Here is a 15638-nt window from a genome sequence, read left to right on the forward strand (position 1 = left end):
ATTTCCAAGTGTGGGAGGAGAAGGAACAGCAGATGGAGCATTTATTGGGGATCTGAGCTTCCACGAGGCAGAAGAGACACCCTGCTATGTCTGCCTATCAGGAACATTCCACAAAGAGCAGGGTTTAAATCCTCAAGGTTTAGAATCTGCCATTTTAACAGCCATGCTACTTTGTCTTGCTGTACAGGGCATTCTCCTGTCTCTCTTCTCTTCTGGCTGTTTTTTTAATCATACAGCTAAAAAGATAATATAGAAATAAAACTAGGAATGAAAAATATTTCTTCACCAAGGTTTGGAATCTTATCCAAAAGGCGGAGCGAATCAGACACAGTCCAGGTTCTGTCTCTCTGCCATGGGTGGAAAGAGGAAACTGAGGGAGGGCAGAGGCCACTCTGCTGTCTGTGCCCTCATGTGGGAGCATGAGGAGGCACTTGACATGGCTATGCAGAAGATTCCAACCTTGGTTGCATGTGCACCTACAGTGGGTAGTCACACTGACGTACACTTGAAGAATATATTTTGTCTTCTGCATAAACTCTGCGTATTACTTATGTTCTGTATTTCCATAAAGTCTGAGACCAAGTTGTACAAAGAATAATACATGGAGAATGATGTTACAATACACCGTGATATTTACATTCAAACTTCATATTTAGGGAAGGTTCACACTAAAATAAAATGACTGGAATGGAATCAGAGTCAGTTAGGCACATTCATTTTTTTCCAAATCAGTGTTCCACAAACAAGACTGTTTTCAATGCATTATTCTTTAGATCCATTTTGTCTACAGCCTTTTTCCTCATGTTAGAAGATGAAACTTGTTGTATTCTATCAACTGTATGAATAATAATTCAAAATCCTTCTAAAAGTGTTCTGAGCAGTTAGGGTACACTGTTGTTATCTGCATGCTTTATCTTTTAATTGGATCTAGAAAATTTTAGCAAGAATCCCAATTAAAGTAAAGGAGGTGGACTGTGAGCAAAAAGCAGAGTATGAAATGTTTGCAAAACACTGTGTTCAGATAATCTCTCGAGTCTTGGATATTTTCAGCACCCAGAAGCCAGTTTTAATATATATATTTTTATATATTCTGTACAACCTCTGGCCCTAATTCTGACTTCCATGGGAGATTTGCCTGAGTAAAGCTTGCAGGATTTGGTCCTAGATGCAGAAGTTCACACTTTACCAAAATGTTCACTGTGGGCCCAATTATCAAATTACACATTTAGATGCTTAAAGTATAATTTAGGCATATAAAAATAAGCACGTATATAGTCTAATTCCAGGGGACTTTCTGGGAACTCTCTCCTATAAAACAGTTATATTACCCTTTAACTATCTTCAGCCACGCAATATATGTCAAAAATATATTTGAAAAGCCCTAGCTATGTTCTTTAGTCACAGCAGGCAGCAATATTAGTTCTACATGAAACATGCTTTAATGAAAGTAAATAATGTGATAAATCTGATCTTGCAGAACAAAACACAATATAGAACTATGAATGGATTTTTAATGCATTTTTACTACTGAGGGGAGATACTGCTATAACCATAGATAAAAATATTAACTTAGAATCATTTTAGTTCATTTGGCAGAACTGTTTAATATGTAAAATATGTTGCTAAATATTTTAATTATTCTAACTGCTCATGTACTTTTGAATCTTGTGAGTTTTATTTCAGGTCAGACCTTTGTATTCAGTCCACAAAGGGACCAATTAAAACAATATTGGATGGGACGGAGTTCATTCTTTCCATTATTCAGTTATCTAACTTGCATTAAATATTTTATACAGAGGTCAGGAGAAGAAAAAATACATGCATGCAGTATATACTGCACTTCGAGTTTTGGGTCTTTTGTGACCAGCACTTCTCGTTTCAGCCTGTGCCACTCGAATTACAAAATTAAAATTTTATTGTGTTCTTTTGTGGTGTTTCTTTGTACAATAAGAAGATTAGAGTGCCAACAGGCACTTCACCCCAGAGTAAATATTTCTGGGATACTTTTGCATTTCCTATGAATAATTTTTATATTTTGGGGTTGGAGAGGAGGAGGGGCCTTGGAGTATTAGCTGTTTATCACTCACAGTAAAGTCTTCTCAGCCTCATGCAATTGCTCTCTTTCTTCTCCCCTTCTGGACTGGCTAGGGTCTAAAGAAACTAGAACTATATTTCATTGGACTGGAAATTTAAGTTTACTGCTACTTATGGAGTAGATTTTTCTTAATTGAATCTCTTTTCACTTCAGCACAGATAAAATCAGCTTCACAGATACTCTAAGATATACCTGTTCACAGATGTTAATTTCAGCAGCAAGTTCCATAGTGTCAGGATGCCCCATTCATGCCTTCTATACCATGCATATATCTACTATTTTGACCTTACACCATCAGAGGATGCTGAGTGAATTTCCAGATTCTTTGCACTGTTAAGAGTGGCTCAAAGCAGCTTGAACAGACCCAAAGTGCCAAGTTCTTAATGATAGAAAAACCTTTCCTCCTCAATTTCATCTAGTGCTTTTGGGATATGTTGAGTATCAGGTTTAAAAACTAGGGTGACATTTCTGTTTCAAAAGTGCTAGTGATATTTTACTTACTGTCATCATGTCATCACATTTCATGTCTGGCTCATCTTCATCTTCGCTTTTGTTGTAAAACTTGCGGAAGAAGTTGAATGCCACAACAGTGTAAAGGTAGACTACTACAGCCAACAATCCTACAGTCAGTACAAGCTATACGCAAACAAAATAAATGAAATGAAAGAAAGAAACGTGAGTTTCAGTCAAAACGGAAGGGCATGATTGATTCCAATCTCTTTCAGGCACTACTGATGAACTAGTCAGTCAGGAGATCTTTTGTGTTCCCAAAAGTATTAAAACTTGACAGTGCTATGCTGTTTCTTTTTCAAAAGAATGAAAGATGATGGCTTTGTTATCCATGGACTCTCTCTCCTTGTCTGGATCAACATAGAGTTTCTGAGGCACAAGATTCTATAATGGGGTGAAATACATCTTAAATTTATACTTTGATGCCTTTTTTGGTGGATAAAATAGCAGCAGAGTGGTTTTAAGAAACACTTTGTTATATGGTTATTTTTCTGAAATATATCCTTAACAGCAACTTCATATCAGTAAGGTGGTACATTCAGTATTTGGGAGAGTGGTGAAATGCCAGCTGATTTGTGAAACTGGACATGCAGCGAACATATCAAACGGTGTGAAATGTACTTTATTGAATTAACTGATATGGGCTTATTTGAACTGCTTGCTATTTTAGTACAGATTATTGTTGCCAATATTCTGTCTAATAAGCTGTGTTATTGATGCCATCTGCTCTAAAATTCCAATGAGACAAAGAGATACAATAGGTAAGTTTCTCTCTTTCATTACTGAGCTGTCGAAAACAGCAGCATTTCAGGTTTAAAATTCTTACTCTTAAGCAAGTCAAATCCTTTTTGAGCAAGAAAATTCAGCACATAAAGAACCACTAATATATTACTCATTGGTAGGGCCCTACGAAATTCACGGCCGTGAAAAACACGTCACGGACCATGAAAACTTGTCTCTCCCCGTGAAATCTGGTCTTTTGTGTGCTTTTACCCTATACTATATAGATTTGACAGGGAAGACCAGCATTTCTCAAATTGGGGTCCTGACCCAAAAGGGAGTTGCAGGCAGGGGGGTTGCAAGGTTATTTTTTTTGGGGGGGGGGGTCACTATATTGCCACCCTTACTTCTGCGCTGCCTTCTAGATGGCCAGAGAGCAGCGGCTGTTCGCCGGGCATCCAGCTCTGAAGGTGGTGCCCTGCCAGCAGCAGTGCAGAAGTAAGGGTGACGATACGTTACCATGCTGTCCCTACTTCTGCATTGCCTTTGCCTTCAGAGCTGGGCTCCGGGCCAGCAGCTGCCACTTCCCAGCTGCCCAGCTCTGAAGACAGCGCCCTGCCGCCAGCAGCAGCACAGAAGTAAGCATGGCAGTTCTGCAACCACCCCTACAATAACCTTGTGGACCCCCCCGCCACAACTCCTTTTTGGGTCAGGACCCCTACAATTACACCACTATGAAATTTCAGATTTAAATGGCTGAAATCATGACATTTACGATTTTTTAAATCCTACGGTCATGAAATTGATCAAAGTGGACCATGAATTTGGTAGGGCCCTACTCATTGGCGTTGGAGTTGTGGTTTTATAATAGTGGTTTTGGAAGATTTTTATATATATTTAAAAAGCACTGTAGAACTGATATTACTATTTAAAATGAGGGGAAAAAAATCAAGCATTTTAGTTGCTTTTTAAGTGAGCAATTTATGCAGATCATTGGGCATATTTCTAAAATGTATGACTCTATTTAAAACTCTGTTCATGTCTGTGCTGAAACCAACAGTGACGATCTTAGCAGTGCTAATACTTGCTTGTCAGGGAGGGTAGTCATGGTAGGTTTATTGAAAGTTGCGACCTAGAATTGAAGCTGTTTCATCAGCACACACAGTCTCAGAGTTTCTGAGAAATATCATCTTAATAGAAATCTGAGAAAATATATCAATCACTGAATTAAAATATTAATAGGTAACACACTAGGTGTAGCCAGACTATCAGAGCTACGTAGGGGAGGGCGGACCAGAGTTAAGGTCTCATTTTTGAGTCAGAAGTAGGAAGGAAGCAGGAATGATAAGCTTCTTGTGGAGAGTACTGGGTGTCATGCTCTAGCAATTTCCTTTTCCTGATAAAGGAAGGGGCTGCATCTAGATGTCCTCTGCTGAAAGAACTGATCAGGCCCATGTATGGACTTCATGGAAGATAGAAAGATTACAAGGAAGTTGGGAATCTCAGGGCACTGTTATTCCCCTAAAAAAGAAAGCTGATAGGTAAGGGGTTGTTGTTAGGGTATATTAGACAGAGGATAAACATTCAGTATGAAAGTTACCTCATTCAAAGCCTTCCTTCCCTACTTAAAGAATCACTTTCTGTTTGACAGAGGTAACACTGCCGCCTCCCACCCCCCGCCACTGGAGGAGTATCCCTTGTCATGTGTGTTAGTTTCTACTAGATACTGAAAGCAAATCCCAGACATGCAAAGGTGGGGACGGCCTGGGATACATTTTACGGCGTTTGAGAAGGGATGGCAGGAGGGACTGTGGTGTGCATGTCTGGAGCTAGGGTTGAAACCAGATAATGGAAGGGTATATACAGGAAGGAATTTTTCAGGGGTTGCAGTGGGAGGCACCTTAGTGGGAGTATGTGAAGAGCACTCTTAGTCTGGGAAAAGACAGTTAGGAGGGAGATGGTGAGTTGATAAATTACCTGTGCTTATGTTAAGATGATGGCTAGGAAGCAGGTCAGATGACAAAGAAGGAGCTGTGTTATTATAAGGTATCCAAATTGATTTTGGAATCAGATTTGTATACATCTGAATCCAGCAGGCCACATTTGTGTAGAGATTCCAAATTGCAGAATGGTTGTATTTCTAAACGCATTTAGGAATGGCTGTTCCTTTCCTCCCTCTTTTCCAATGTCCAGATGGCTATGTATTGTACGCTGGAAATTTTTAGCATTTACTGTCCCATGGGTATAGGATTATAATAAATTCTATATTTAGGACTAAAAGTGTGCAGGTATTTTGCAGAAGACACAGTAAGGCATATTCCTTGCCCCAAATACTTACCATCTAAATGAAAGCACATTCCAATAGCCACACCATCAATGTAAAGGAATTCTGAATAGAAACTACTGTGTGCAGGAGTTTTTTTCAAAACCTTCAACTGCCTTCTTAAAACTTTTGGCATTTCTAAATGGTGTAGGTCATTAAGGTCCACATAAAAGGACCAATTCCCAACAAAATAAAATCTTTTTTTAAGATAGTGCTGGTAAATAAAAGGTAACTAAAACCATATCAACATTATTTTTTGCTGCTTTGCAACCTTAAAATGTCAAATCATTTGTATTAAACAAAGAAATAATGTGTCCAGCCTGACAAACATTTATACCATGTTTCTGAGAATGAGATTTTAAGAAGCAGCTGAATCATAACTCTTGAAACTAGGAAGCTGTGACACTTATATTATGAAAAATATCTGTTAAAAATATGTAATATTATCTAATAGAAAAGAGTCGCATTGGTTTCCAAGGTATATTATAGGACTACCATTTTTGTTCAGTATAGTTATGAATGGTGTTCATTTTCAGACTACATATACGGCACTCACCTGTTTGCCATTGTGAGTTACAGAAGACAGAATGGTTCGTAGAGTCTTGAAACCCATAGCAATATCCAGCAAGTGAGCAGCAAAGAAGAAGTTGTTGTAATGGCCAAGGATAGACATAGTTGTGTACCAAGCTAAGTACAAGAAGGACTACAGAAAATGTGAAATGTTAGAGAATATTAACAGTTACTAATGTGTTTTACTGGATAGTGTACATCACACACACAAAATGAAACTCTGAACTGTAGGCAGTGATCTAATGGTTTGAGCTTTCCAATCGTAAATTAATATGGATTTAGCATCTCCATATTTTTATGCAGAAGAACTGTGTCTTATTCTTTGTCTCCAACACACCCCACTACTCTGATAAAAAGATTTGCCGTTTAACCTTGGAAATGATGCCTTTGACATTTACTTTAAATCTTTCACTTGATTATATTCCTCAGAACAGATTAATTACTAAAATCAGAATTCCCCCGGCTCTTAACACTATCTTGTTTTGGTTGAGAATATTATACAGAGCTTGCTATGCATTCTGAATTTCTGAAGATCTGATGCTTCTGCAGGGACTAAGACAGCTACAAACACAGCATACAAGCCTTAGGGAGAGGGAGTGCCTCATAAGCCACTTCATCTGGCTGACTCTTAGGGAATGGCTACACAAGGATAAAAACCCCACGGCTGGCCCAGATCAGGGGTTGCGGGGCTTAAAAATCACTATGTAGATGTTCAGGCTCAGGCTGGAGCCCAAACCCTGTGACCCTGTGTGGATGGAGGGTCTCAGAACTTGGGCTCTAGCCGTTTTTATCCCCACAGCCCAAGGCCCGCAAGCCCAAGTCAGCTGACCTGGACCAGCCATGGCTGTGCTGAGGGTCTTTTAGCTCTGTGTAGACATACCCTTTGAGCAGTATTGATCAGACCTGGAGGAGATATATACAGCCCACATTTGCAAGAGGGAATTTTAAGGTGATTAGGGACCTTTAGAGATAGTTGTGGGAGTTAAGAAAGGATTCTAAAGGAGTCTGAACTAACCATTGACCCCTACAGGTGGTCTCTGCAGGTCAGGATTAAGACAGAACAAGTGTTTGAAGACACTGACTGTGCTGTACCTATTCTGAAGATAGAAGGCTTTGGTCTTCAGGCTATCAGTCTGGCAACTTACACAACCCTCCAAAGTCAAAATTAATCAAAACCCCAGAATACAATAAAAACCCTCTTAATATTATTCCTTTTAACACCACCCAATCATTATTATTAATTTTCAAAATCTTGTATTGCAATTATAGTATCTCCTGAATATTGCCCTATGAAGTCAAAAACAAATATTCCCACAGAGAATTTAACTGAAAGTTGTTGGGCTAAGGTTAAAGACAGAAAAAGAACAAACTTTTTATATTGATTGAATAAGTATGTAGCTATTAATTTATCAATGTATATGTTATTTTTTGCAGGTTCTTTGGTTACCCACATATGCTTATTTCACCATACTCAAGATAATTGCCTTCTTATCTTACCCAATTTTATTTACTTCTTTATTTCTCTTTATTAAAAAAGTGCCCAACTATAGCTTTGAGTGCAAAATACATATTTGCATTTAGAATAAACGAAAGTCTTTCTCTAGGCTAACATACTTACATTGTCAGTGAAAACAACTCCAAGCTTCCAGATGTGGTACTTTGTATCAATAGAGCTTAACCTATGGAGTACAAATATTTTGAACCTCATAAATGTCAGCGTTAAGTAGTTAATAACTACAGTTACACTCCTTTCCTTAACAACACAAACACATCTTCACATAATGGCTAAACATTTTTCTTTCAGAAAATGTAACTAGGATCTTTCTGGTGGTTTATTTGTATTTATTTTTTGTAAGCACTGGTACATGCTGGATAATTATTTTAAGACTGATGTGCAGGTCTCTCTATTTTAGAGAGCATTCCCTACATTTTCAAAACTGTATTGAGTGTTAGCCACAGAGTTCCAATAGTCTCAAGAGTTTCAGAGTTTCAGTAAAAGTATTACAGCTCTACTTTGAACGTATAGGCTGTATCTACACTGCACAGTTAAACTGGGTAGTGGCACTCAGGTCTGGGCACCTGGGTTAGCCTACCCCAGATGTAAGCATCCCACATCCCCACTTCAAAGACATACCCACAATACTGTGTCCTTGGTCTTTCTGCACTCACCCAGGTGTGTCTTGGGGCATATCCCATGGTTCTCTGTGCTGAGACACACTCAGATTCTTTCCCAGTCAACTGTGGCATTTGTGGAAGAACTTGTCTCTACTTTCGGGGGAATTGTGGGAAGGGCACTGGAGGACTATCAACACGTGAGTGATTTAGCTTGCATTCTCACTGCAAATTGGGTGGATTCCTGCCTGAGTTAAAGTGGAGCCCAGGTTCTAACACACACACCCTGAGTCAGGTCTGCTAGTGCAGGCTTAAAGCATCTCTAAACTCAGGTCAGAAGTTTTTCTGTGTAAATGGTAGTGGGTGTTAAGGTTAAAACCTGGGTTACAGTAAGCCCCACTTAAATGTGTAGTGAAGACATACCCATTGAGATTAAAGTGCATGTCAAGATGCTTAAATGTTGAGGGTTTGGAATTGTCTGCAGCAACAATAATAAATATGACACTCTTGTTAATACACTCCAGAATATTAATCTTTTTCATAATTGCATCACTCTGTTGACCCATATTCAATTTATGATACACTGTAACCGCCAGATCCTTTTCAGCTATACCACTATCTAGCCCAAGGGTGGGCAAACTTTTTGGCCCGAGGGCCACATCTGGATGGGGAAATTGTATGCAGGGCCATGGATGTAGGGCTGGGGCAGGAGGTTGGGGTGTGGAGTGCAGGAAGGGGCTCAGGGCAAGGGATTGGGGTACAGGAGGGGAGCAGCAGGGGGCTCAGGGCAGGGCATTAGGGTGCAGAAGGGGGCTCAAGGCAGGGGGTTAAGGGGCTCAGGGTTGGGGGGCGGGGTTCAGGAGGCTCCGGGGTGGCAGCAGTGTGCAGCAGGGCTAAAGGAGGCTCTCTGCCTACCCTGGCCCCATGCCGCTCCCGGAAATGGCTGGCATGTCCAGCAGTGGCTCCTGGGGGTGGGGTGGGGCAGGCGGCTCTGCCAAGCGCTGCCCTCGCCTGTGGGTACCAACTCCATTGGTCCCATTGGCTGCGGTTCCTCATTCCCAGCCAATGGGAGCTGTGGGGGGCGGTACCTGCAGGCGAGGGCAACGCACGGAGCCCTCTGCACCCCACCCCCCCCAGGGGCCACAGGGATATGGTGCCAGCCGCTTCTGGGAGCGGCACAGGGCCAGGGCAGGCAGGGAGACTACCTTAGCCCCGCTGCACCACAGGGCTGGCAATGCCGTAGGTTGGACTGAAAGTCCTGACAGGCCGGATGCGGCCTGTGGGCTGTAGTTTGCCATTCCCTGATCTAGCCAGTTATTCTCCATTTTGTAACTGTACATTTGATTTTTCCTTCCTAAATGAACTACTTTGCACTTATCTTTATTGAATCTCATCTTTTTGATTTCAGACCAATGCTCTAATTTATCAAGGTCATTTTGAAGTGTAATCTAGTCAGTGCAGGAGCTGCAAAGAGAACTCAGGATTCTTCCACCCTTCTTTTTACTTTGCTATTAGATCATCACCTGTATTATAATAACACAGAGGTACTCAACTCTGAAGAATTTTAGACACTTCAGAGTTGTAGAAAAGGCACCAAACTACTTCAATCTTACATCCTCACTGACATTTTCATAGCAATTTCACAATGCCAGGGAAAGATGACATGACAATTATTTTGCAGTTCTCTGCACTTCCTTCTTTCTATGCCCCCCTTTTGTGGTTGTCAGGATGGACAGGAACGATCACTGGCACGCCTATCCTTTTGCCCAGCACTTCCCCACTTGGCCTCTATGACAGAGCTGGTTGAAAGTTGGAATTCCTGTTCAGCAGGAAATTCAAAAATTATGGAAAACATTTGTTTCATTTCACAATGAAAAGCAGAATTCTGAAAATTTCCTGCAGAAGGGAAATCTGAATAAATTTAATTCTGAAATAATCAAAACATGTTATTTTGGAAACTTAAAAATAGAATTGATCCTGGGAGACCAAACTTTGGGGCTCCTGGTTCAGCAGTCTCTCTCAGGGCTTCTAGGCTCCCTGTGAGCCCCATCAGACTGATCAGAAGTCATAGCTGAGTTGGGAGCCTCAGAGCTTGGGAGCCAGGGCTTTTAGTTCTATAGCAGAGAGCCTAGACACCCTGAGCCCCTCTCTGTGGCAGGAAGCATGGAAGCCTTGAGAGCCCCCAAGCTTTCCAGGCTTCCTGCTGCGAAGCCAGGAGCCAAGCCCCAGCTAGAGACAGGATTCTGTGGCAGGGAGCCTGGCAGCCCTGAAGTGCCTATCCCAAGATCAGTTTCCATGGCGGAGCTGCCCGGGAGCAGTGGACCCTGGAAGTGGGAGTCCCCATCATTCCATGAGGCCAGCTGGCAGGAAACCAGGCAGGTTTCTGACAGAAAGTTGCCTGTGGTTTGTTGGAAGTGAAACATGGAATATTTCATACTTGAGCAATTGGCATTTTCTGATGAAACCTGTATACTGGAAAATCCCTGACCAGGTCTGCTCTGTGATCAGTGCTCCCTTCCTTCTGACTGAGAAAGGGACCCTTGGACACACGTGCAGTGAAGTGGGAAGGCTGTGTTGGGCCATTATTTTAAGTGGTATATGTACATTTTTTAAAAGCTAGTTTATTTTACTTCATTACTACAAAGAAGCCTTTACCATGTGGATTTTTAGTACTGAGCAAAGTATTGAAAATACACACACTCAACATATCAAATCTGTTCTTATCTTTAATTACGTAGTGGTAGCAACAGATTAAAAATCCCTTCCAATGCTGATTTGTTTGAAATCAGCTAAGGTCAACTGCTTTTTTTTTAAAAAAAATCTCCAAATATCATACCATGATACAAGAGATGCTTCCTCTGGTTCAGTCTCTTCCACTGGACTGAAATCAAGAGCATTTTTGTCCAACCCCAAGAGTTCAGCTATGCGCTCTGCTCCATACAAATCACCATATTTGTTAATAACCTAAAAGGGGAAAAGATGAGCTTCTGGTCAGGACAAGACACTGCTGTCACATCCCCTTCACTTTACCCCACATTTGTCAAAAAATTTAAAACCTCAGTTTTCCAGGACTGGTACTGCAAGAACAGTGAGAACTCAGAGAGAGAAAAAGCATTTAAAAAAATGAAAACTAGAAGCATAAAAGGCTATTATCTAAAGCTTTGGTATAATTTAAAGTAATTTGAGCTGGCATGTTTTTCTTTTTTTAGGGGGATGAGGGGGCTTTGTATCCTAATGATGACAATGGCTGTAAATTAGAACTGCATGGCTGATTGACAGCACAAAGTTATTTAGAATATATGAGTCTAGGAATTAAGCCAAAGCACTCTCTCTTCTTCCTCTTCCCCCACCCACATCACAACTGACTATTCCCAGTAAGATTTACCATAACTACGAGTTCCATGAAACAAAATACAATTCTCAAACATTTGTATGCTTATACCACAAAAATACAGATATTTGAATTAAATACACAGTATATTGTCTTATGTTAGGCATAATAATATAAAGAACCTACCTTCCGTTTTACAAACTTGTCCCAGTAATTGTTAGGAAAGGATCTGCATAGATAAAAAGTTCTCAAGTTATTTAACACATCAATGGAGGCAAAAAACAAATAAAATTCTTGCTCATGGTAACGTTTTGTTACAATTTGCTGAGCAGAACTACTATTCATGTCAGTGGGATTTGTGCAAGGACAGTAACTGGCCCTCACAAATTGTAATTCACTGTAACATCAATGTCTCTTCTCGCTTTTTCTCTTTATACCATCCATGTAAATACTTACTTATCAGTGAAATATAAAGGACAGACTGCTGGTTGCTTTCATTTAATGCTCACCATTACCTGATATTGTGAAGGCTGCCATAATAACATCCTTCAACACTAAACAAATCCGTTTGAAAATCCTTCCTAGCCCCCACCCACACCCCAAGATACATGCATGAGCACAACCCACATTTGCATTCTTGGAGAAGATAAAGAAGTTTCTCAATGCAGATGACTCTTATCAGCATGTTAACCACTATAGTAGCCTTGATTTCATTTCTATCCATGGCGGAAAACCCAGAAATAGACATTTTCACGGGGACGTGTAGCACCAGATGTCACAGTGCATTGACGCTATAAATATAAGGATGATGATTTAGGTTATGTTTACACTTAATGTTGGTGGGGTGTGATTCCCTGCCAAGCAGACATACTCGTGCCAGCTCTCATTGAGCTAGCACACTAAATAGTAGTGTAGCCACAGGCAGTGGCGAGGGGCAGTTCTGCCTAGCCATCCCGAGCACAAACCCAAGAGGTCCAAGCAGGTTTGTACTTGGGGTGGCTAGCTTGTGCCACCAATCGCCACTGCCCATACTACCATTGCTACACTGTTATTTTTAGTGTGCTAGCTTGATGAGAGCTAGCACAAGTATGTCTGCTAGAGCTGGGAATCACCCCCACCCCCACATCCAAGTGTAGGAGTAGCCTTAGATGAAGCAGTGATTAGTTGTAATTGTATTCTCTGATGGTACATCATCCTAACTAAGGCCCTACTTAACTTGTGATATTGTGGAAATTGCAGATTCTGCAATATTAGGCTTCCACCACAATTTTGACAGTGGGAGCCCTGGCCACCAAGGGCTGAGAGCGGGAGTCTGCACTGTCAGCCCAGGGTGGGCACTGTCTGCCTTGGGCCCCTGCTGTCAGCCCTGGGCGGCTGACTGTTGGGAGAGCCCGCTCTCAGCCCCATGTTCCCGCAGTCAATTTCAGCCCCCAGCTCTCAGCCCTGGGCAGCCGACAGTGGGAGACCCTGCTCTCAGCCCCGTGTTCCCATTGTCAGCCCCGGGCTGCTGACAGCAGAAGCCCCCACTCTCAGCCCAAGGTGTCCGACAGTGGAAAATCACGGGAAAGTAATATTGGACCTCATTACTGCAAATAACAAGGTCTGTTATTCTTTTTCTGCAATTTTCCATGGCTTGTCCACAACTCAGCTGCAATTTTTTGACAATCATCCCGCAATTCAAGTAGGGCCTTTATTTGTAGCACATACCACTGTTGGGTCCAAAATCCCAGCACAAGGCCAGATAGAACACTGACAGCTCTAATGTTATGAAACCTTACTCCAGCAGGTGGCGTGCCCTTCAGAACAGCCGTGTCCCCAAAAGACCGTTCCTTTCAGGGAAACTGAAAGTACTGTGTATAGAAGGGTACACAAACATGGAGTTATAAAGGTTACAGAATCTTCAGTCACCAAAAGGTGGGTGAGGGGTGAATAGTTCTCCTAAAATTGCCTCAGCAACAGATTCCGCACTCTTTGGACATTATTGAACTCCCCAAGGTCTTCATGAAATAATTTTTTTTAAAGAATAAGATACTGCAATAGCCACTGGGAAATATGTGTATCTTGATCTGTAACAGGGGAAAAAATGTCTTCCCTTCATTATCTCTAGTGTCAGGAGAGACAGAAGTATGGATTGTTACTTGCACCTAATTGACCAAACCATTTATGGTTCTTGACCTTTTTAGGGATGGCAGTGGCCAACAGCCCCTCATCATCAGAGTCTTGTTCCATATGATCACATAGAATCAGGGATTTTTCTCTGCCTCTCAGCCTTGAATCCCTATATCTGGTAGTATGGTTCATGACATAGTAGAGGCTGAGAGTTCTGTGTCTTTCTGTACCTGTGTTGTCTGTTACCTGGATGTGGGTTCAAGTGTCGCTGCTTGTTTTGAAAACTCTAAAACCTTAAAGCACAGGTTGCTTCAGATGCAGTGGACTAGTTCCATAATGACCTGTATCTTGTCTAGGGATACCTTGAATTGAACTGCATTTATCAGAGCGCCTATTTCCGTATTTTATCTCATATGATATGTAAAAAGTTCATTAAAACATACAGAAGGTGTTGTGTATACTGAGAGAATCATATCTTCAAGTACATTGAGGTGACCGACGCTTGAGGTCCACTTCACATCAAGACCAGATTTTAGTCAGCTGAAAGTGGTGTTCATCTTTGATTCAACCGGAGTGGTGATGTAGCAGGAGGAGTACAGACTGTACAATGTATTCTTTGAGCCCAGCTGACAATGTCTAACTTCTTAGCGCTGATTCTGAATGCCTTAACTGCTTGCTTTCAGGAGGCAAAGAAACATGTTGGAAGTCAGTGGGTTCCTTGCTCTGCAGTTGGGAGGAGGTGAGGCCACCCTCTCAACATTGGTTTCCAGCAGCCATAGTGGAGTGGGTCAAAGAACTCAAATGCTCACCCTTAGACCCGAAGGCCCCTGGTGACATGTGCATGTAGATATAATTGGCAAATTTGTCATGCTCTTCTCAGAAGTAGACAGTGTTGTGGTCACATTTATCAGAAGGCGAGATAACTACACTTGGGACTTTTTTTACATTGCTTCCTCTCAGACACTTCAAATCTTTAGGATGAACTACTGGCAAAAATAAAATGTGCACATGAACTGGAGAGAGAGAAAAGTCTGAGGATAGGGAGGTAAGGAGCCCTGAGGCGTCTTAGCTCTCACAGAATAAAAAACCTAGAGGAGACAGAAGAAATCATGATTTTTTGTTTTCTAAAACAGCCTCTGAGTCAAAAGAAGCACCATGAATAATACCTATATTTGGAGAACAAAAGATTTGCCTGAAAAAATATTGCTCAGCACCCATCCATCTAATACAGCTGATGGCGCAGGTCTGCTGAGATAGTGTAGTGAGCTTCTATATCAATAGAAGTCAAAAATGAACTATTGTTAGGATCTCTAGGAACAGAGGACATGTCTGCATAGCTCCCCTGTTGGAGTAGTAATGGCTCAGAACTTTAGAATAATGGGAGTTCCTGTCTGGCAGTATGGACCCAAGAGTGAGGGATCTGTTGTGGTAGATGTCTTTTAAGAAAGAATGTTACACTTGTATAATAATTATCACCTTAAAGAATTTCAGTGGGTTTTCAGTCAAAGAAAGATGACAGTCCTACTTAACAAAGAAAATGGGTTGATTCTTAAACAACATATGACAGGGAAGTAGATAGACTGGATGGTTTAGAGAACCTACAATGGCTCACACAGCTCTAGATAACTCATCTGAAATTGCCTTAATCTGATAGTAACTGAAATTAATAATCTGAAGGCTGTTCACTGACTATGTAAAAGGTTTTAGATCAAATCCTACTTGATAAGTCTCCCTCTCACACAAGTCACCATTACAGTTAACAGTAAGGTCTTGTCTGCACGGTTGGCAGTATGTTGTACGGCACATGTACATGCCACAGTGCAAAGCACGTTGTGTCCACACTGTGATGTGTAGCTATATGGAGCACT

This window comes from Eretmochelys imbricata, chromosome 6 (assembly GCF_965152235.1).
Source record: "Eretmochelys imbricata isolate rEreImb1 chromosome 6, rEreImb1.hap1, whole genome shotgun sequence".
NCBI classification, from domain to species: Eukaryota; Metazoa; Chordata; order Testudines; family Cheloniidae; genus Eretmochelys; species Eretmochelys imbricata.